At 42.6% G+C, this 22,052-nt stretch overlaps 1 pseudogene; it reads right to left on the bottom strand.

Moving 5' to 3' along the window:
• The window catches only part of LOC148777854 (small ribosomal subunit protein uS12-like), a 42,525-nt pseudogene that overhangs the window by 19,808 nt on the left and 665 nt on the right, over positions 1 to 22,052 (bottom strand).

Raw genomic sequence — 22,052 nt, forward strand, 5'->3', positions numbered from 1 at the left:
AAAACACTGCTCCACCTGTTGATGGAAGCAGGTTACTGGGTGTCGAAGAAGAAGGCATAGATCTGCAAGGAGGAGTTAAAGTTGCAGGTATTGTTCCTTGGATCCATCATACGAGGGTGGAGAGAGCATATCACGCAGACCCAGAAAATGCTGAGTGGACTGCACAGAGGGACCCCACTGACCCTCGAGAGACTAAAACCATCCTTAGGAAGAAGGAAGAGAAGATCCCAGATGAGCCCCTTGAGGATGAAGCCCCATAATTAACTCCTGCTGCTTGGTCTCATCAACGTGCACATTCCTACGCGGACTTCACAATACCTCCAACTGTTGGGTATGTGGGGCTATGCCTCTGTCTGCGATAGATGGACTTCCCTGGTGGCAGTCACTGCTCCACCAAGGAGATTTTAAACCACTCTGCTCTTTTCTGGGACACAATCATAATCTCTCCCTGCTCTCTGGGTGTAAGCCAGACCTACAGTCAATAGACTCGGGTCGTAGGGTTACATTTGATATAAATGCCAGTGTAACAAAAGCCTAACCTACAACAAGCCCTGGTAAATCTACCTTATTTACATGCTAGGTGGACAAGATCTGTGTTTCAATGGTATGAGTATATTGTTTCCTTATTTGTACCCTCTATAGGGACAACAGATACTATGATTAAAGTAGAGGCCTTCACTAATTTCACAAAATAGGCCCTCCTAGATAGAACAAAAGCCATCCAAGACTTAAATGAAGAGCAAATCCAAGAAAAGTGGTAATTCAAAATAGAATGGCTTTGGACATACTCACAGCTGCTCAAAGAAGGACCTGTACTATAATTAAGGCTGAATGTTGTGTATGCATTCCTGACTTATCTGGCAATGTATCAACTGCTTTAGATGACATGAAAAATCAGGTAAAAGCAATGTTAAATGAAAACATTCCTTTCTGGACTTCGGTCCTATTTTGGGTGAAGGGCGGTTGGTGGAAAACTATATTTACCATTGTTATAGTTGCCTTGATAGTTCTGCTTTGTGAACCCTGAATTTTACTATGTATTATAAACTTTGTAACCCAAAAGTTGATGTCATTCTCCCAAACTGGCCGTCGGAGAGCCAGGGTGCAATATATTCCTGAGTGATGCTCATAATATGAGTTAAGAGCATCAAGAAGGGGGAATGAAGGAGGAAACAGACAGAGCTGGACTCCACCTTAGGCCAGGCTGCAAACATTAGGCTATGTGCATGGTCACCCTCCCAATGGATTCTGAACTTTGTGCCCGGTGTCTACAGAAATGGCATACCAATGGAAAACCAGACCCCCGGATAAAAGAGCCTCAGGACTTATACTTGGACTCTTCATTGCCTAAAACAAGATGCTAACTATCTCTGTAACAGAACAAAGGGGTAAATCCCATTATGTTTACTGGGATATGACCTCAGGCCTATTGATAAATATCCACTGTTTATCTAGTCTTGTGACACATGAATCGTGGGTTAACTTTGATTGTATCTCTCTTTTACCTTGTCCAGACTAGTTTCAAGGAATTTGGGGAGGTGGGTTTGGGCAGGTACACTTAGGGTATATAAGGTTTTCACAAAAACTGGTCGGGGTCCTTGGCTAAGAGGAGACTCTGCCTTGGGCCTGCTGGTGTAATAAACTGCACTCCACTATCTGCATTGTCCTTCTGAGTGAGTTTGTTTCCCGGAATGCGTGGCTACAGCAGGATGACTGCTGAAATGTATTCCCTTTATTATTATATTTAATTTATTTTAATTGAAGGCTAATTCCTTTACAATATTGTGGTGGTTTTTGCCATACATTGACATGAATCTGCCATGGGTGTACATGTGTTCTCTATCCTGAACACCCTCACACCTCCCTCCCTATCCCATCCCTCAGGGTCATTCCAGTGCACTGCCCTGAGCACCCTGTCTCATGCATCGAACCTGGACTGGTGATATGTTTCACATATGATAATATACGCGTTTCAGTGCTATTCTCTCAAATCATCCCACCCTGGCCTTCTCCCAGAATCCAAAAGTCTGTTCTTTACATCTGTAAGGTATTTAATTTGTATACACCAGAAGCAGAAGATATTAAGAAGAGGTGGCAAGAATACACAGAAGAACTGTACAAAAAAGATCTTCACGAACAAGATCATCACGATGGCGAGATCACTCACCTGGAGCCAGACATCTTGGAATGTGAAGTCAACTGGGCCTTAGAGAGCATCACTACGAACAAAGCTAGTGGAGGTGATGGAATTCCAATTGAGCTATTTCAAATCCTGAAAGATGATGCTGTGAAATTGCTGCACTCAATATGCCAGCAAATTTGAAAAACTCAGCAGTGGCCACAGGACTGGAAGAGGTCAGTCTTCATTCCAATCCCAAAGAAAGGCAACGCCAAAGAATGCTCAAACTACTGCACAATTGCACTCATCTCACACGCTAGTAAAGTCATGCTCAGAATTCTCCAAGCCAGGCTTCAGCAATATGTGAACCCTGAACTTCCAGATGTTCAAGCAGGTTTTAGAAAAGGCAGAGGCACCAGAGATCAAATTGCCAACATCCACTGGATCATGGAAAAAGCAAGAGAGTTCCAGAAAAACATCTATTTCTGCTTCATTGACTATGCCAAAGCCTTTGACTGTGTGGATCACAATAAACTGTGGAACATTCTGAAAGAGATGGGAATAGCAGACCACCTGACCTGCCTCTTGAGAAACCTGTATGCAGGTCAGAAAGCAACAGTTAGAACTGGACGTGGAACAACAGACTGGTTCCAAATAGGAAAGGAGTACATCCAGGTTGTATATTGTCACCCTGCTTACTTAACTTCTATGCAGAGTACATCATGAAGTACGCTGGGCTGGAAGAAGCACAAGCTGGAATTAAGATTGCTGGGAGAAATATCAATAACCTCAGATATGCAGATGACACTACCCTTATGGAAGAAAGTGAAGAGGAACTCAAAAGCCTCTTGATGAAAGTGAAAGAGGAGAGTGAAAAAGTTGGCTTAAAGCTCAACATTCAGAAAACAAAGATCATGGCATCTGGTCCCATCACTTCATGGGAAATAGATGGGGAAACAGTGGAAACAGTGTCAGACTTTATTTTTTTGGGCTCCAAAATCACTGCAGATGCTGATTGCAGCCATGAAATTAAAAGATGCTTACTCCTTGGAAGGAAAGTTATGACCAACCTAGATAGCATATTAAAAAGCAGAGACATTAGTTTGCCAACCAAGGTCCGTCTAGTCAAGACTATGGTTTTTCCCGTGGTCACGTATGGATGTGAGAGTTGGATTGTGAAGAAAGCTATCGCCGAAGAATTGATGCTTTTGAACTGTGGTTCTGGAGAAGACTCTTGAGAGTCCCTTGGACTGCAAGGAGATCCAACCAGTCCATTCTAAAGGAGATCAATCCTGAGTTTTCATTGGAAGGACTGATGCTAAAGCTGAGCTCCAATACTTTGGCCACCTCGTGCGACGAGCTGACTCACTGGAGAAGAGTCTGATGCTGGGAGGGATTGGGGGCAGGAGGAGAAGGGGACGACAGAGAATGAGATGGCTGGATTGCATCACCGACTCGATAGAAATGAGTTTGAGTGAACTCCGGGAGTTGGTGGTGGACAGGGAGGCCTGGCGTGCTGTGACTCATGTGGTTGCAAAGAGTCGGACACGACTGAGAGACTGAACTGAACTCAACTGAACTAGCCTTTGGGGAAAGCACTGGATTGGATGTGTTGGTCAGGACAGTGCTAGTTCAGTAATGAATAAGCCCCAACACAACTATGGGTCAGTCACACAGAGCAGCCTGAGACCCGTGTCCCAGTCAAAGGGCTGACTTTCCTCTTTGCAGTGATTCAAGGACGTAGGCTCCCTTCTTCTGGTGGTTCAGCCTTTCCATCAGGCCTCCTTATCACAAGCAGAAAGGGAGAGACAGGAGAAATAACACTTTCTTATCTCCTTGTCTGGCAGTGACACATATCACTTGGTCACCTTCTACTGGTGACAGCTAGTCACTCAAGATTTCCTAAAGATGCAGGGGAGCTGAGAAACATAGCCCTTGGCTGGCAGCTCCTTTCCAGTAGCAACTCTACTGTGTGACAGGGAGGACCAGCAGGGATGTTTGGTAGATAGTTAAGCTTCTCTGCCACAGGGAGCTTCCATTCAAGAAAAGACACTTATCTGTGGAGAAAGGCAGGCAAAGGGTGCTCCTCCATTTCCTCATAGGAAGTCTAAAGTCTGATCAGTTCAGTTCAGTTGCTCAGTCGTGTCCGACTCTCAGCGACCCCATGAACCGCAGCACGCCAGGCCACCCTGTCCATCACCAACTCCCAGAGTTTACCCAAACTCATGTCCAAGCAAAACTCAGTGCCTTGAGACTTGGCAAAAACAGCCTAAACCCACCACCTTCTTAGAGAAGTTCATTACTTTTTCCATTTATCAAGGACAAGTCACCTCTCTCCCCTCTCTTTTGATATCTAATTTTTCTAATTTTATTTTTTTAATTGAAGTATAGTTGATTTACAAAGTTGTACAAGTTTCAGGTATACATATATATGTATACATACAGCACAGTGATTCAGTGATATATATGCATATATCCCTGGTAGTTCACCTGATAAAGAATTCGCTTGTGATACAGGGGACCCTGGTTTGATCCCTGAGTCAGGAAGATACCCTGGAGAAGGGATAGGCTACCCATTCCAGGATTCTTGGGCTTCCCTGGTAGCTCAGACAGTAAAGAATCTGCCTGCAATGAGGGAGACCTGGGTTGGATCCCTGGATAAGTGACTAGCTACCCACTACAGTGTTCTTGCCTGGAGAATTCCATGGACAGAGGAGCCTGGCAGTCTCAAACAGTCGGACATGACTGAGTAACTTTTCATTTTCACCTATGTATGTATCAATATATATATATTCTTTGTCAGATTCTTTTCCCTTATAAGTTATTATAAAACACTGAGTATCCAACAAGGACCTATATGGTAGGTCTATTTTATATCTATTTTATATATAATAGTATCTCTGTATTAATCCCAACCTCCTAATAATCTCTCTCTCTTTTGAACAGACTCTGTGAAAAAAAAAGTTGTTCATGATTTCCAGGTATTGAGTCTGTCCATCTGAATGTTACCCTAAACAAAGGCACTTAAATATCAAAAGAGGAACATTAAGTAAATTAGATACAACCATGCTGTGGAGTAGCATACTGGGCACTTACCGACCTGGGGAATTTCTCATTCAGTATCCTATCATTTTGCCCAGTATGCTACTGGAGCTCAGTGGAGAAATAACTCTAGAAGGAATAAAGGGATGGAGCAAAAGCAAAACCAATACCCAGTTGTGGATGTGACCAGTGATAGAAGCAAGGTCCGGTGCTGTAAAGAGCAATATTGCATAGGAACCTGGAATGTTAGGTCCATGAATCAAGGCAAATTGGAAGTGGTCAAACAGGAGATGACAAGAGTGAACATAGACATTCTAGGAATCAGTGAATTAAAATGGACTGGAATGGGTGAATTTAACTCGGATGACCATTATATCTACTACTGTGGGCAGGAATCCCTTAGAAGAAATGGAGTAGCCATCATGGTCAACAAAAGAGTCTGAAATGCAGTACTTGGATGCAATCTTAAAAACGACAGAATGATTTCTGTTCGTTTCCAAGGCAAACCATTCAATATTATAGTAATCTAGGCCTATGCCCCAACCAGTAATGCTGAAGAAGCTGAAGTTAATCGGTTCTATGAAGACCTACAAGTCCTTTTAGAACTAACACCCAAATAAGATGTCCTTTTCATTATAGGGGACTGGAATGCAAAAGTAGGAAGTCAAGAAACACCTGGAGTAACAGGCAAATTTGGCCTTGGAGCACGGAATGAAGCAGGGCAAAGGCTAATAGAGTTTTGTCAAGAGAACGCACTGGTCATAGCAAACACCCTCTTCCAACAACACAAGAGAAGACTCTACACATGGACATCACCAGATGGTCAACACCGAAATCAGATTGATTATATTCTTTGCAACCAAAGATGGAGAAGCTGTATACAGTTAGCGAAAACAAGACCAGGAGCTGACTGTGGCTCAGATCATGAACTCCTTATTGCCAAATTCAGATTGAAATTGAAGAAAGTAGGGAAAACCACTAGACCATTCAGATATGACCTCAATCAAATCCCTTATGATTATACAGTGGAAGTGAGAAATAGATTTAAGGGACTAGATCTGATAGATAGAGTGCCTGATGAACTCTGGATGGAGGTTCGTGACATTGTACAGGAGACAGGGCCCAAGACCATCCCCATGGAAAAGAAATGCAAAAGAGCGAAATGGCTGTCTGAGGAGGCCTTAGAAATAGCTGTGAAAAGAAGAGAGGTGAAAAGCAAAGGAGAAAAGGAAAGATATAAGCATCTGAATACAGAGTTCCAAAGAATAGCAAGGAGAGATAAGAAAGACTTCCTCAGTGATCAATGCAAAGAAATAGAGGAAAACAACAGAATAGGAAAAACAAGAGACCTCTTCAAGAAAATTAGAGATTCCAAGGGAACATTTCATGCAAAGATGGGCTCGATAAAGGACAGAAATGATATGGACCTAACAGAAGCAGAAGATATTAAGAAGAGGTGGCAGGAATACACGGAAGATCTGTACAAAAAAGATCTTCACGACCAAGATAGTCACAATAACGTGATCACTGACTTAGAGCCAAACATCTTGGAATGTGAAGTCAAGTGGGCTTTAGAAAGCATCACTACAAACAAAGCTAGTGGAGGTGATGGAATTCCAGTTGAGCTATTTCAAGTCTTGAAAGATGATGCTGTGAAAGTGCTGCACTCAATATGCCAGCAGATTTGGAAAACTCAGCAGTGGCCACAGGACTGGAAGAGGTCAGTCTTCATTCCAATCCCAAAGAAAGGCAATGCCAAAGAATGCTCAAACTACCACACAGTTGCACTCATCTCACACGCTAGTAAAGTCATGCTCAAAATTCTCCAAGCCAGGCTTCAGCAGTATGTAAACCGTGAACTCCCAGATGTTCAAGCAGGTTTTAGAAAAGGCAGAGGCACCAGAGATCAAATTGCCAACATCTGCTGGATCATGGAGAAAGCAAGAGAGTTCCAGAAAAACATCTATTTCTGCTTCATTGACTATGCCAAAGCCTTTGATTGTGTGGATCACAACAAACTGTGGAACATTCTGAAAGAGATGGGAATCCCAGACCACCTGACCTGCCTCTTGAGAAACCTGTATGCAGGTCAGGAAGCAACAGTTAGAACTGTACATGGAACAACAGACTGGTTCCAAATAGGAAAAGGTGTACGTCAAGGTTGTATATTGTCACCTTGCTTGTTTAACTTCTATGCAGAGTACATCATGAGGAACGCTGGGCTGGAAGAAGCACAAGCTGGAATCAAGATTGCCGGGAGAAATATCAATAACCTCAGATATGCAGATGACACTACCCTTATGGCAGAAAGTGAAGAGGAACTCAAAAGCCTCTTGATGAAAGTGAAAGAGGAGAGTGAAAAGGTTGGCTTGAAGCTCAACATTCAGAAAACAAAGATCATGGCATCTGGTCCCATCACTTCATGGGAAATAGATGGAAAAACAGTGGAAACAGTGTCAGACTTTGTTTTTCTGGGCTCCAAAATCACTGCAGATGCTGATTGCAGCCATGAAATTAAAAGACGCTTACTCCTTGGAAGAAAAGTTATGACCAACCTTGATAGTATATTAAAAAGCAGAGACATTACTTTGCCAACCAAGGTCCGTCTGGTCAAGGCAATGGTTTTTCCCGTGGTCATGTATGGATGTGAGAGTTGGACTGTGAAGAAAGCTGATCGCCGAAGAATCGATGCTTTTGAACTGTGGTGCTGGAGAAGACTCTTGAGAGTCCCTTATACTGCAAGGAGATCCAACCAGTCCATTCTAAAGGAGATCAATCCTGGGTGTTCATTGGAGGGACTGATGCTAAAGCTGAAACTGCAATACTTTGGCCACCTCATGCGACGAGTTGACTCACTGGAAAAGACTCTGATGCTGGGAAAGGTTGGGGGCGGGAGGAGAAGGGGACGACGGAGAATGAGATGGCTGGATGGCCTCACCAACTCTGTGGACATGAGTTTGAGTGTACTCCGGGAGTTGGTGATGGACAGGGAGGCCTGGCGTGCTGTGATTCATGGGGTCGCGGAGAGTCGGACACGACTGAGCGACTGATCTGATCTGATCTGATGCTGTGGAGTATTAACCAGCTGTTAATAGTTACTGTGCACAAGACACTTTATTGACATGATAAAATATTCATAATGTATTAGGTAAAAAAAAACCAGGGAAACAAAGATAATTAAATAACTACTAATCAAAGACTAACTAAAATTAAACAACTGAACTATATCTTCTATTTTTTTTTTTTTTAAAGAGAATTGTAATTGACTGCATTATTATCCAAAAACACTTTCCAACTCCTCGAGCAGACTCTGTCCCATTGAGACTGGCTTGGCCAGTGTAGGTGGAAGTGATGTGGTCCTTCCAGGAGACCTGCAGGTAGGCACTGCTCCTAAGCTTGAGTTCCAGATGCATGATGATGGAGCACAGGTGCAGTCAAACCACTGTGGACACGTGGTTCGAGTGAGAAGTAAACACTTGTCAATGTAAAACAGGAACTGAGCTTATCCTGAAGTCAGAGAATACTCTTTTTTTGAAAAAATTAATGAGCATAATTGAGAGCCTGAAATTACACGGATGGTTTCTCTTTATTTCACCTCTTCAAAGAAAAACACTTCTGTTTTTTGCTAGATCAGAACATCTTTATTATACCATAAAAGTACTATCTCTTAGTAGAGATTCTTGTCTTCTGATAAAAAGAAAAATAGTCTCAACATGTTCTGACTGAACTTGATGTGCTCATGCTGCAAGAAATAGGGGAGGCAGAAGGAAGCAGTGGGCAGTGCCATAATGGGCTTCATTCATTTCCATGCAGAGTAACAATGCAAATGGCCATTTGAGGTCCTAGAACAGACTCAGACAAAAATGAAAAGGCCATGGCCTTTGAAATAAAATTTAAACCAGGCAGATTGTAAACACAAAAACTGAGGTAGCAGCAATGAATTTACACATAATGGATGCATTCACGGAGCAGGGCAAACTGGATGATGCTGTTATCAGTTATACAATTAACTCATACCCTATATGTGATGAGTAAAAAAATATGCAGTAACTATTTAAATAGCAATGACATTCAATGAAGAGCAAGTTAATTAAAAATTCATATGAGCATTCTATTTGACTTAGGATATTTGGGAAATAAAAGCAACTTCATAGTTAACTGACTATAGGGACAATATAATTCAAACTTACCAGGTACAAAGAAAAGGATCTGGAATCATAAAATTTCTTGCCATGTGCCACCCAGAGACAAAATGATAAGTCATAATAATTATTATAAACTAAAACATTACCCCTTTGTAAAAAGGAAGGGGGGAAAAACCTCTGATGAGATTGCCCTTTGCATCCTGAGTATGTTTCTTGTTTCTGCAGTTGGAAAAAAAGTCAGAATGAGAGAAAATCTGAATAAATGAAGTGAAAGTTGCTCAGTCATGTCTGACTCTTTGTGACCCCATGGACTATACAGTCCATGGAATTCTCCAGGCCAGAATACTGGAGTGGACAGCCTTTCCCTTCTCCAGGGGATCTTCCCAACCCAGGGATTGAATTCAGGTCTCCCACATTGCAGGCAGATTCTTTACCAGCTGAGCCACAAGGGAGGCCCAAGAATACTAGAATGGGTAGCCTATCCCTTCTCCAGCAGATCTTCCTGACTCAGGGATTGAACTGGGATCTAATGCATTAAAGGCAGATTCTTTACCAACTGAGCTATGAGGGAACCCCCAGAGAAAACCTAGCAAAGGCAATGATCTCAGGATGGAGAGATGATAAATGTAATTGTCAAACAAGCTTAGCACAAGGCCCACAGGATGTATAAGGTAGGTTTTTACAGCAGAAATGGATGGCTGCTCACCAAAACTTAGTTTCTTTCCTTTGTGGGCTCATAGCTAGACAGCATTTTCCAGACTCCTTTATAGTTAGCTGTGATCAACCCCACCTCCACCCCCACCCCACCATGGTGGGGAGCAGGTATATCTGTTGGAGATTCACCCAAAACTCCAAGACAAGAATCAGTTCAGTTCAGTTCAGCTCAGTCACTCAGTTGTGTCCAACTCTTTGCGACCCCATGAATCACAGCACGCCAGGCCTCCCTGTCCATCACCAACTCCCGTAGTTTACCCAAACTCATGTCCATTGCGTAGGTGATGCCATCCAGCCATCTCATCCTCTGTCATCCCCTTCTCCTCCTGCCCCCAATCCCTCACAGCATCAGAGTCTTTTCCAGTGAGTCAGTTCTTCACATCAGGTGGCCAAAGTATTGGAGTTTCAGCTTCTGCATCAGTCCTTCCAATGACCACCCAGGACTGATCTCTATTAGGATGGACTGGTTGGATCTCCTTGCAGTCCAAGAGACTCTCAAGAGTCTTCTCCAGCACCACAGTTCAAAGGCATCAATTCTTCAGCGCTCAGCTTTCTTCACAGTCCAACTCTCACATCCATACATGACCACTGGAAAAACCATAGCCTGGATTAGACGGACCTTTGTTGGCGAAGTAATGTCTCTGCTTTTTAATATGCTATCTAGGTTGGTCATAACTTTCCTTCCAAGGAGTAAGCGTCTTTTAATTTCATGGCAGCAATCAACATCTGCAGTGATTTTGGAGCCCCAAAAAACAGTCTGACACTGTTTCCACTGTTTTTCCATCTATTTCCCATGAAGTGATGGGACCAGTTTCCATGATCTTAGTTTTCTGAATGTTGAGCTTTCAGTTCAGTTCAGTCGCTCAGTCGTGTCCGACTCTCTGCGACCCCAGGAATCACAGCACACCAGGCCTCCCTGTCCATCACCAACTCCTGGAATTCACTCAAACTCATGTCCATCGAGTCGGTGATGCCATCCAGCCATCTCATTCTCTGTCGTCCCCTTCTCCTCCTGCCCCCAACCTTTCCCAGCATCAGAGTCTTTTCCAGTGAGTCAACTCGTCATATGAGGTGGCCAAAGTATTGGAGTTTCAGCTTTAGCATCAGTCCTTCCAATGAACACCCAGGATTGATCTCCTTTAGAATGGACTGGTTGGATCTCCTCGCAGTCCAAGGGACTCTCAAGAGTCTTCTCCAGCACCACAGTTCAAAAGCATCAATTCTTCGGTGCTCAGCTTTCTTCACAGTCCAACTCTCACATCCATACATGACCACGGGAAAAACCATTGACTTGATTAGGCAGACCTTGGTTGGCAAAGTAATGTCTCTGCTTTTTAATATACTGTCTAGGTTGGTCATAACTTTCCTTCCAAGGAGTAAGCGTCTTTTAATTTCATGGCTGCAATCAGCATCTGCAGTGATTTTGGAGCCCAAAAAAATAAAGTCTGACACTGTTTCCACAGTTTCCCCATCTATTTCCCATGAAGTAATGGGACCAAATGCCATGATCTTCGTCTTCTGAATGTTGAGCTTCAAGCCAACCTTTTCACTCTCCTCTTTCACTTTCATCAAGAGGCTTTTGAGTTCCTCTTCACCTTCTGCCATAAGGGTGGTGTCATCTGCATATCTGAGATTATTGATATTTTTCCCGGCCAACTTTTTCACTCTCCTCTTTCACTTTCATCAAGAGGCTTTTGAGTTTCTCTTCACCTTCTGCCGTAAGGATAGCAAGACAATTAAGGGAGGAGGCTGGGCCCTGCCCAGACAACTATTTCTCATTCTTGAAGTCAGGAGACCTCCCTGACCGCACATGTGCAGAAGGCTCCTTTGCGGTCAAAGGGGAATGATGCTAATACAAGGCTACCCACAGGCCTTTGAGGTAGAATCAATCTTGGCTAAGAGATGTGTGCACACACATGGGAGGATCCTGAGATATACCAGTTATGGACTGTGAATTGGACAAATCGAAATGATTGGCCTTGGGCTTCCCTGGTGTTCCAGTGGTTAAGAATCCACCTTACAATGTAGGGGTCGTTTTGGGTTCTTCTGCTGTCTAGTCTCTCACCTCACTCTATGCCCAGAAATCTACTCTGAGAATTGCTTTGCCTCCTGGCCTGGCCCTCAAGCCTTGAACCCCATGCCATCTTCCCTAGTGCCCATAAGAAACATTCATGTTTAATGGTCCATTTTCAAGAATAAACGCTAACTTAAGGATGAGGAACTATTAATAACTAGCTTGAATAATGACATTGCTGTTGTAGCAACCGTAGGAGTTACAAAACTGGAAAGTCTAGGCAGACAAAGGGAAGGTGGGATATCTAGGGTTTTGGGCGGGCTCATTCTATCGGTGAATTCAAAACATAAGAACAGGAATAACTGCATGGGAAAGAGGAAAACAAGATGTCAGTGAGGGGCCAGCCCATAAGGAGGAAGGGAATAAACTTAGGCAACCTCTGGGAAGACTTTCACCCCATAGTACTCAGCCAATGAGGAACTGGGGGAGGGACTTGCATGCTAGAGAATAAATTGCTTGCTGTAACTGTCCTGGGTGTGCCTGCTCACCAGACACCCGATCTTACAAGACAGTCATTAAAAGTCTTGCTTTCGCTGTGTTTTACGTGTCCAAGGCCATCCTTTGCTTTTGGGCTAGCAAGCGCATGTTTCTCGTATGCCTAGCTCCAAGTTTTCCAAGGGTTCCTCTTTGCATCTATCGGATCCCCTTCACTCCGAGCCTTGGCAGCCTCCACATTGCTACAGACAGCCTATTGGGCTGGCAGCTAATCAGAAGCCCAAATTATAAACTTTGTGGATGCTCAGTCTCAAGAAATACACTCCAGCATAAACTGGAGGGCATAAGCTCTACGGACAAGGGATCTCTCTTCAGGAAAGTCCTGGAAACATATCTGGACTGGTTTAAAAACACTTCTCTGGCTGTACTGGGGCAGGCACCTAGTGCAAGGTCACAAGGAGGGTGTAAGACGCCTGACCAGAACTCAACTGGCATGTAGAGGATGCTTGAAACCCAATCAGGTTCTCAGGGAATTTGAGGAACACCCTAAACTCCTTCAGGTTTCCTGGTCAATGTTCCTAGGATTCCATTTTAGGAGTGCTTTCTTGTTATTGGTTGCAGAGTACTACATGGCAGAATCCCCTTCTAAGCCAGAAGGAGAACCTCTGGAGTGTATACTTAAGAACTGTAAATTCTTTGAAATCAAAGGATTAAGAAGGGAGAAACTTCAGTTCTACTACAGCAGTGCCTGGCCTTTGTATATTTTGGGAAACAGAGAAAAATGATCTGAATATGAGTTTCTAAAGTATAATGCTATTCTGCAACTGGATCTTTAATGCTGCAGGATGAGAAAGTGGAGTGAGATGCCCTATGTTCAGGCCTTCGTGCTCCTTTACCAAATTCCCACCCTATACGGCTCTTGCCATTTAAAACCTGGACAACCAGAAGACTCTCCCAACATTTTGGATGATCCCCTTCTAAGCTCTCCTGTCTCTCAGCATGGCAACTGAGCTCTCCCTGTTCCTGACAGTATTCCTACCTCTCCCTCGCCACCTACTTCTCCTGGCCCCTCTGACCAATTCCAAACTCCACCTCTCTATGTCCCTCAAACTCCATCTCCCTATGTCTCTCCGTTCCCCCTGTTACCTCAAGAAACAGAGACTAGTACTTCTAGGGTAACACGCAGTGGAGCTTCCTATCACCCCGGACCAGAGAAATTGTACTGTCTTAGGGAAGTGGCAAATGGTGAGGGGACAATTGGAATACTTGTGCCCTTCTCTTTAACTGAGTTCAGTTCAGTTCAGTTGCTCAGTCATGTCCGACTCTCTGCGACCCCATGAATCACAGCACACCAGGCCTCCCTGTCCATCACCAACTCCCGGAGTTCACTCAAACTCATGTCCACAGAGTCGGTGATGCCATCCAGCCATCTCATTCTCTGTCGTCCCCTTCTCCTCCCACCCCCAACCTTTCCCAGCATCAGAGTCTTTTCCAGTGAGTCAACTCGTCATATGAGGTGGCCAAAGTATTGGAGTTTCAGCTTTAGCATCAGTCCTTCCAATGAACACTCAGGATTGATCTCCTTTCGAATGGACTGGTTGGATCTCCTTGCAGTCCAAGGGACTCTCAAGAGTCTTCTCCAGCAAGAGACGCCCGGCTCCCGGCGGCGCAGACGCGAGAGACGCCCGGCTCCCGGCGGCGCAGACGCGAGAGACGCCCGGCTCCCGGCGGCGCAGACGCGAGAGACGCCCGGCTCCCGGCGCAACCGACCAGGTGTAGAATCGTGGCTGAGAGGAGCTGCCCCGCTCCCAGGGTTAGGGCGGTGGCCGAGAGGAGCTGTACCACGTCCAGGAGGCGGTGGCTGCTTGGGCACCGGAGGGCCGAGAGGAGCTGATCCACATTCAAAGCAGGAGGGGCGGCCTTGAGGAGATACCCCTCGTCCAAGGTAAGGTACAGCGGCTGCGCCTTGCTGGAGCAGCTGGGAAGAGATACTCCACGACCAAGTGGAATATAAGAATCCAGTGTTCTGGGGAGGAAGGAACAAGACGGCGAGACCACTTTCTTCCCCACAAATTCATCAAAAGAACATTTGAACGTGGAGTAAAGTCCACAAAACAACTTCTGAATACTGGCAGAGGACATCAGGCTCCCAGAAAAGCAGCCCATTGTCTTCTAAAGGAAAGAGAAGAAATCCAGCTCCACCCACCAGAACACTGACACATGCTTCCCTAACCAGGGAACCCGGACAAGTCACCTGTCCAACCCCACACACAGCGAAGAAACTACATAATAAAGAGAACTCCACAAACTGCAAGAAGAGGGAAAGGACACCCCAAGCAAAGCAATATAAGCAAGATGAAGAGGCAGAGAAATACCCAGCAAGTAAAGGAACAAGATAATTGCCCACCAACACAAACAAAAGAAGAAGATATAGGGAATCTACCTGATAAAGAATTTCGAATTTTGATGGTGAAAATGATTCAAAATCTTGAAAGTAAAATGGAGTTACAGATAAATAACCTGGAGAAAAGGATTGAGAAGATGGAAGAAAGATTTAATAAGGACTTAGAAGAAATAAAAAAGAGTCAATATACAATGAATAATGCAATAGATGAGATCAGAAACACTCTGGAGGGAACAAACAGTAGAATAACAGAGGCAGAAGACAGGATAAGCGAACTAGAAGATAGAATTGTAGAAATAAATGAAACAGAGAGGAAAAAAGAAAAACGAATTAAAAGAAATGAGGACAATATTAGAGACCTCTGGGACAATGTTAAACGCTCCAACATTCGAATCATAGGAGTCCCAGAAGAAGAAGACAAAAAGAAAGACCATGAGAGAATACTTGAGGAGATAATAGTTGAAAACTTCCCTAAAATGGGGAAAGAAATAATCACCCAAGTCCAAGAAATCCAGAGAGTCCCCAACAGGATAAACCCAAGGCGAAATACTCCAAGACACATATTAATCAAATTAACAAAGATCAAACACAAAGAACAAATATTAAAAGCAGCAAGGGAAAAGCAGCAAATAACACTCAAGGGGATTCCCATAAGGATAACAGCTGATCTTTCAACAGAAACTCTTCAGGCCAGAAGGGAGTGGCAAGATATACTTAAAGTGATGAAAGAAAATAACCTACAGCCCAGATTACTATACCCAGCAAGGATCTCATTCAAATATGAAGGAGAAATCAAAAGCTTTACAGACAAGCAAAAGCTGAGGGAATTCAGCATCACCAAACCAGCTCTCCAACAAATGCTAAAGGATCTTCTATAGACAGGAATCACAGAAAGAGTGTATAAACTTGAACCCAAAGCAATAAAGAAAATGGCTACGGGATCGTACTTTTCAATAATTACCTTAAACGTAAATGGGTTGAATGCCCCAACCAAAAGACAAAGACTGGCTGAATGGATACAAAAACAAAACCCCCATATATGTTGTCTAGAAGAGACCCACCTCAAAACGAGGGATGCATACAGACTGAAAGTGAAGGGCTGGAAAAAGATAGTCCATGCAAATAGAGACCAAAAGAAAGCAGGAGTAGCAATACTCATATCAGATAAAATAGACTTTAAAACAAAGGCTGTGAAAAGAGACAAAGAAGGAAACTACATAATGATCAAAGGATCAATCCAAGAAGAAGATATAACAATTATAAATATTTATGCACCTAACATAGGAGCACTGCAATATGTAAGACAATTACTAACAAGTATGAAAGGGGAAATTAACAATAACACAATAATAGTGGGAGATTTTAACACCCCACTTACATCTATGGATAGATCAACTAAACAGAAAATTAACAAGGAAACACAATCTTTAAATGATATAATAGAACAGTTAGACCTAATAGATATCTATAGGACATTTCACCCCAAAACAATGAATTTCACCTTTTTCTCAAGCGCACACGGAAACTTTTCCAGGATAGATCACATCCTGGGACATAAATCTAGCCTAGGTAAATTCAAAAAAATTGAAATCATTCCAAGCATCTTTTCTGACCACAATGCAGTAAGATTAGATCTCAATTACAGGAGAATAACTATTAAAAGTGCCAACATATGGAGACTGAACAACACGCTGCTGAATAATGAACAAATCATAGAAGAAATCAAAAGAGAAATCAAAATATGCATAGAAATGAATGAAAATGAAAACACAACAACCCAAAACCTCTGGGACACTGTAAAAGCAGTGCTAAGGGGGAAGTTCATAGCAATACAGGCACACCTCGAGAAACAAGAAAAAAGTCAACTAAATAACCTAACTCTACATCTAAAGCAACTAGAAAAGGAAGAAATGAAGAACCCCAGGGTCAGTAGAAGGAAAGAAATCATAAAAATTAGGGCAGAGATAAATGCAAAAGAAACAAAAGAGACCATAGCAAAAATCAACAAAGCCAAAAGCTGGTTCTTTGAGAAGGTGAATAAAATTGACAAACCACTAGCCAGACTCATCAAGAAACAAAGGGAGAAGAACCAAATCAATAAAATTAGAAATGAAAATGGAGAGATCACAACTGACAACACAGAAATACAAAGGATTATTAGAGAATACTATCAGCAATTATATGGCAATAAAATGAATAACCTGGAAGAAATGGACAAATTCCTAGAAAAGTACAACTTTCCAAAACTGAACCAGGAAGAAATAGAAAATCTGAACAAACCCATCACAAGCACGGAAATTGAAACTGTAATAAAAAATCTCCCAGCAAACAAAAGCCCAGGTCCAGACGGCTTCACAGCTGAATTCTACCAAAAATTTAGAGAAGAGCTAACACCTATTCTACTCAAACTCTTCCAGAAAATTGCTGAGGAAGGGAAACTTCCAAACTCATTCTATGAGGCCACCATCACCCTAATCCCAAAACCTGGTAAAGACCCCACAAAAAAAGAAAACTATAGGCCAATATCACTGATGAACATAGATGCAAAAATCCTTAACAAAATTCTAGCAATCAGAATCCAACAACACATTAAGAAGATCATACATCATGACCAAGTGGGCTTTATCCCAGGAATGCAAGGATTCTTCAATATCCGCAAATCAATCAACGTAATACACCACATTAACAAACTGAAAAATAAAAAGCATATGATTATCTCAATAGATGCAGAGAAAGCCTTTGACAAAATTCAACATCCATTTTTGATAAAAACCCTCCAGAAAGTGGGAATTGAAGGGACATACCTCAACATAATAAAAGCTATATATGACAAACCCACAGCAAACATTATCCTCAATGGTGAAAAACTGAAAGCATTTCCCCTAAAGTCAGGAACAAGACAAGGGTGCCCACTCTCACCACTACTATTCAACATAGTTCTGGAAGTTTTGGCCACAGCAATCAGAGCAGAAAAAGACATAAAAGGAATACAGATTGGAAAAGAAGAAGTAAAGCTTTCACTGTTCGCTGATGACATGATCCTCTACACAGAAAACCCTAAAGACTCTACCAGAAAACTACTAGAGCTAATCAATGATTACAGTAAAGTTGCAGGATATAAAATCAACACACAGAAATCCCTTGCATTCCTATACACTAATAATGAGAAAATAGAAAGAGAAATTAAGGAAACTATTCCATTCACTGTTGCAACGAAAACAATTAAATACTTAGGAATATATCTACCTAAGGAAACAAAAGACTTGCACATAGAAAACTATAAAACACTAGTGAAAGTAATCAAAGAGGACACTAATAGTTGGAGAAATATACCGTGTTCGTGGATTGGAAGAATAAATATTGTAAAAATGAGTATACTACCCAAAGTAATTTATACATTCAATGCAATCCCTATCAAGCTACCAACAATATTTTTCACAGAACTAGAACAAATAATTTCACAATTTGTATGGAAATACAAAAAACCTCGAATAGCCAAAGCAATTTTGAGGAAGAAGAATGGAACTGGGGGAATTAACCTGCCGGACTTCAGGCTCTATTACAAAGCCACAGTCATCAAGACAGTATGGTACTGGCATAAAGACAGAAATATAGATCAATGGAACAAAATAGAAAGCCCAGAGATAAACCCACGCTCCTATGGACACCTTATCTTCGACAAAGGAGGCAAGAATATAAAATGGAGAAAAGACAGTCTCTTTAACAAGTGGTGCTGGGAAAACTGGTCAGCCACTTGTAAAAGAATGAAACTAGAACACTTCCTAACACCATACACCAAAATAAACTCAAAATGGATTAAAGATCTAAATGTAAGACCAGAAACTATAAAACTCCTAGAGGAGAACGTAGGCAAAACACTCTCCGACATAAATCACAGCAGGATCCTCCAAGACCCACCTCCCAGAATATTGGAAATAAAAGCAAAAATAAACAAATGGGACCTAATTAAAATCAAAAGCTTCTGCACAGCAAAGGAAACTATAAGCAAGGTGAAAAGACAGCCTTCAGAATGGGAGAAAATAATAGCAAATGAAGCAACTGATAAAGGATTAATCTCCAAATTATACAAGCAGCTCCTGCAGCTTAATTCCAGAAAACTAAGTGACCCAATCAAAAAATGGGCCAAAGAACTAAACAGACATTTCTCCAAAGAAGACATAAAGATGGCTAACAAACATATGAAAAAATGCTCAACATCCCTCATCATCAGAGAAATGCAAATCAAAACCACAATGAGATACCATTTCACACCAGTCAGAATGGCTGCTGTCCAAAAGTCTACATGCAATAAATGCTGGAGAGGGTGTGGAGAGAAGGGAACCCTCTTACACTGTTCCTGGGAATGCAAACTAGTACAGCCACTATGAAGAACAGTGTGGAGATTCCTCAGAAAACTGGAAATAGAACTGCCATATGATCCAGCGATCGCACTCCTGGGCATACACACCGAGGAAACCAGAATTGAAAGAGACACATGTACTCCAATGTTCATTGCAGCACTGTTTATAATAGCCAGGACATGGAAGCAACCTAGATGTCCATCTGCAGATGAATGGATAAGAAAGCTTTGGTACATATACACAATGGAATATTTCTCAGCCATCAAAAAGAATGCATTTGAATCAGTTTTAATGAGGTGGATGAAATTGGAGCCAATTATACAGAGTGAAGTAAGCCAGAAAGAAGAACATCAATACTGTATATTAACGCATATTTATGGAATTTAGAAAAATGGTAACCTGAACCCTGTATAAGAGACTGCAAAAGAGACATAGGCATTTAGAACAGTCTTTGGGACTCTGTGGGAGAGGGTGAAGGTGGAATGATTGGGGAGAATGGAATTGTAGCAGGTATTTTATCATAAGTGACCAGTCCAGGTTCGACGCATAAATTTTCCTCTGTTCATTTCTTTGCATTTGTGCTTTTTTAATAAAAATACTTTTAACTGTAAAAAAAAAAGAAAATAAAAAATAAAAAAAATAAAAAAAAAAGAGTCTTCTCCAGAACCACAGTTCAAAAGCATCAATTCTTCGGCGATCATCTTTCTTCACAGTCCAACTCTCACATCCATACATGACCACGGGAAAAACCATAGCCTTGACTAGACGGACCTTTGTTGGCAAAGTAATGTCTCTGCTTTTTAATATACTATCAAGGTTGGTCATAACTTTCCTTCCCCAGTGCAAATAGGAACTGGGTAGATTTTCTGAAGATCCTAGTAAATTTGTTGAAGGGTTTCATGCCCTCATTCTGGTCTATGATTTAACTTGGAAGGATGTGCAAGGAGTTCTATCTACCTGCTATACTCCTGAGGAAAAGAGAAAGTCTGGATAGTAGCTCAGGGGCATGCTGACCAGCTTGCCGGAAATCAACCTGAACACAATGCTACGCGTGGAGATGCAGTCTCAAATCAGGAACACTCTTGGAATTATAAGTCCCAGAAGCACATGATCCAATTAGAAGGGACGAGAAAGTATATAAAAAAGTCAGTTAAATAGGAAAAAGGTTAAGGAGTGACCCAGGAAGAAAAGGGAAACCCAGTCCTTCTTCATAGGTGGCTTATGGAGACATTTAGGAAACATACCAGCAAAGATCCCTCCAACTCTGAAGGTCAGTCCCCGCTGGGACAGCATAGCCAGTCTGCCCCTGATATTAGATGGAAACTCCTGAAGTTGCAATTTGGCTCACAAACACCCATGTCCCACTCCTAGTTGTGGCCTTTGGGTATTTAATAATAAAGACCAAGTTCAAGAGAAGAGAGGATCCAGTGTGAGAAAAGACAGGCCAGGGCTCATGTATAACTGATAGCCATTGCTGTCAGCCATGTCTGTGACCTCAGGCCAACCCAAGGGGTCCAAGAAAGTCCAACTATTCATCTGGAGGTAAGACCAACAAGGAGCAACATTGCAAACGCAAGTCAACTGGCCACTGGGCCTGGATTGCCAGAAAGAGCCCCCCAGACCATGCCCAACTTGCAAACAAAGAGTTCATTGGAAGAGGGACTGCCCTCAGTCCTGTAGGAGAAGGGGGCTCCTGCTCCTGAGATGGCCATGCTGGATGACTGAGGTGGCCTGGGGATTCTGGTGGGTACACCCCACTCGCCAGTGAGAAGTCTATCTCCATCAGGGAGCCTTGGGTAGTCTTTGACGTAACAGAAAATCGATTTCTTAATTGACGTGGTAACCACTTACTCTGTCTTAATTTCTCATGTTGGACCTCTCTCCTCCAAAAGCTGCACTGTGACTGTTGTCGATGGAAAGTTTTGCACCCATTATTTCACTGGGCCTCTCACTTGCCAACTGAAGCAATGGTTGATTTCACACGCCTTTCTAGCTATACCCCAGTGTCCTACCCCTATCCTTGGGAGGGACCCTCTGAGCTCCCTTGGGGTCCGTTAGGAGGCCATTGAGAAGCCCCTTATTTTGACTCTAAGACAGACCAGCCATAAGAGCATTTCTATTCCCAGCTATATCCTACAGGCAGTAGACTTTTCAGTATGGGACAAAGGACTCCCTGGAAGGGCCATAAATGCCCAACCTCTAAGGATTAGCCTTAGGCCAGAAACTGCCTATACTAACAAGGGACAATATCCTATAAAGTTGGAAATGAAGAAGGGTTTACAACCTCTCGTGGATAAAATTCTAAAGCACGGCCTCTTGGTGCCCTGCCAGTCTCTGTGCAACACTCCTATTCTTCCAATTGTTAAGCCAAAGAGGGAATATAGGGTGGCACAAGACCTGACAGCAGTGATCCCTATACATCTCCTCCTGGCCAATCATAATGTATTAATCCAAATCCCTGAGGACACTACTAGAGTAAGGGTAAGGAGTCTAGTAGTGTCCTCAGGAATTTGGATTAATACATTATGATTGGCCAGGAGGGGATGTAAAGCGATCACTTTATTTTCTTGGGCTCCAAAATCACTGCAGATGGTGACTGCCGCCATGAAATTAAAAGACACTTGCTCCTTGGAAGAAAAGCTATGACCAACCTAGACAGTGTATTAAAAAGCAGAGACATTACTTTGCCAGCAAAGGTCCATCTAGTCAAAGCTACAGTTTTTCCACTAGTTATGTATGGATGTGAGAGTGGGACCAT

Source organism: Moschus berezovskii, chromosome 5, assembly GCF_049115385.1.
Source record: "Moschus berezovskii isolate FMDL1 chromosome 5, NW_MosBer_1.0, whole genome shotgun sequence".
NCBI lineage: Eukaryota > Metazoa > Chordata > Mammalia > Artiodactyla > Moschidae > Moschus > Moschus berezovskii.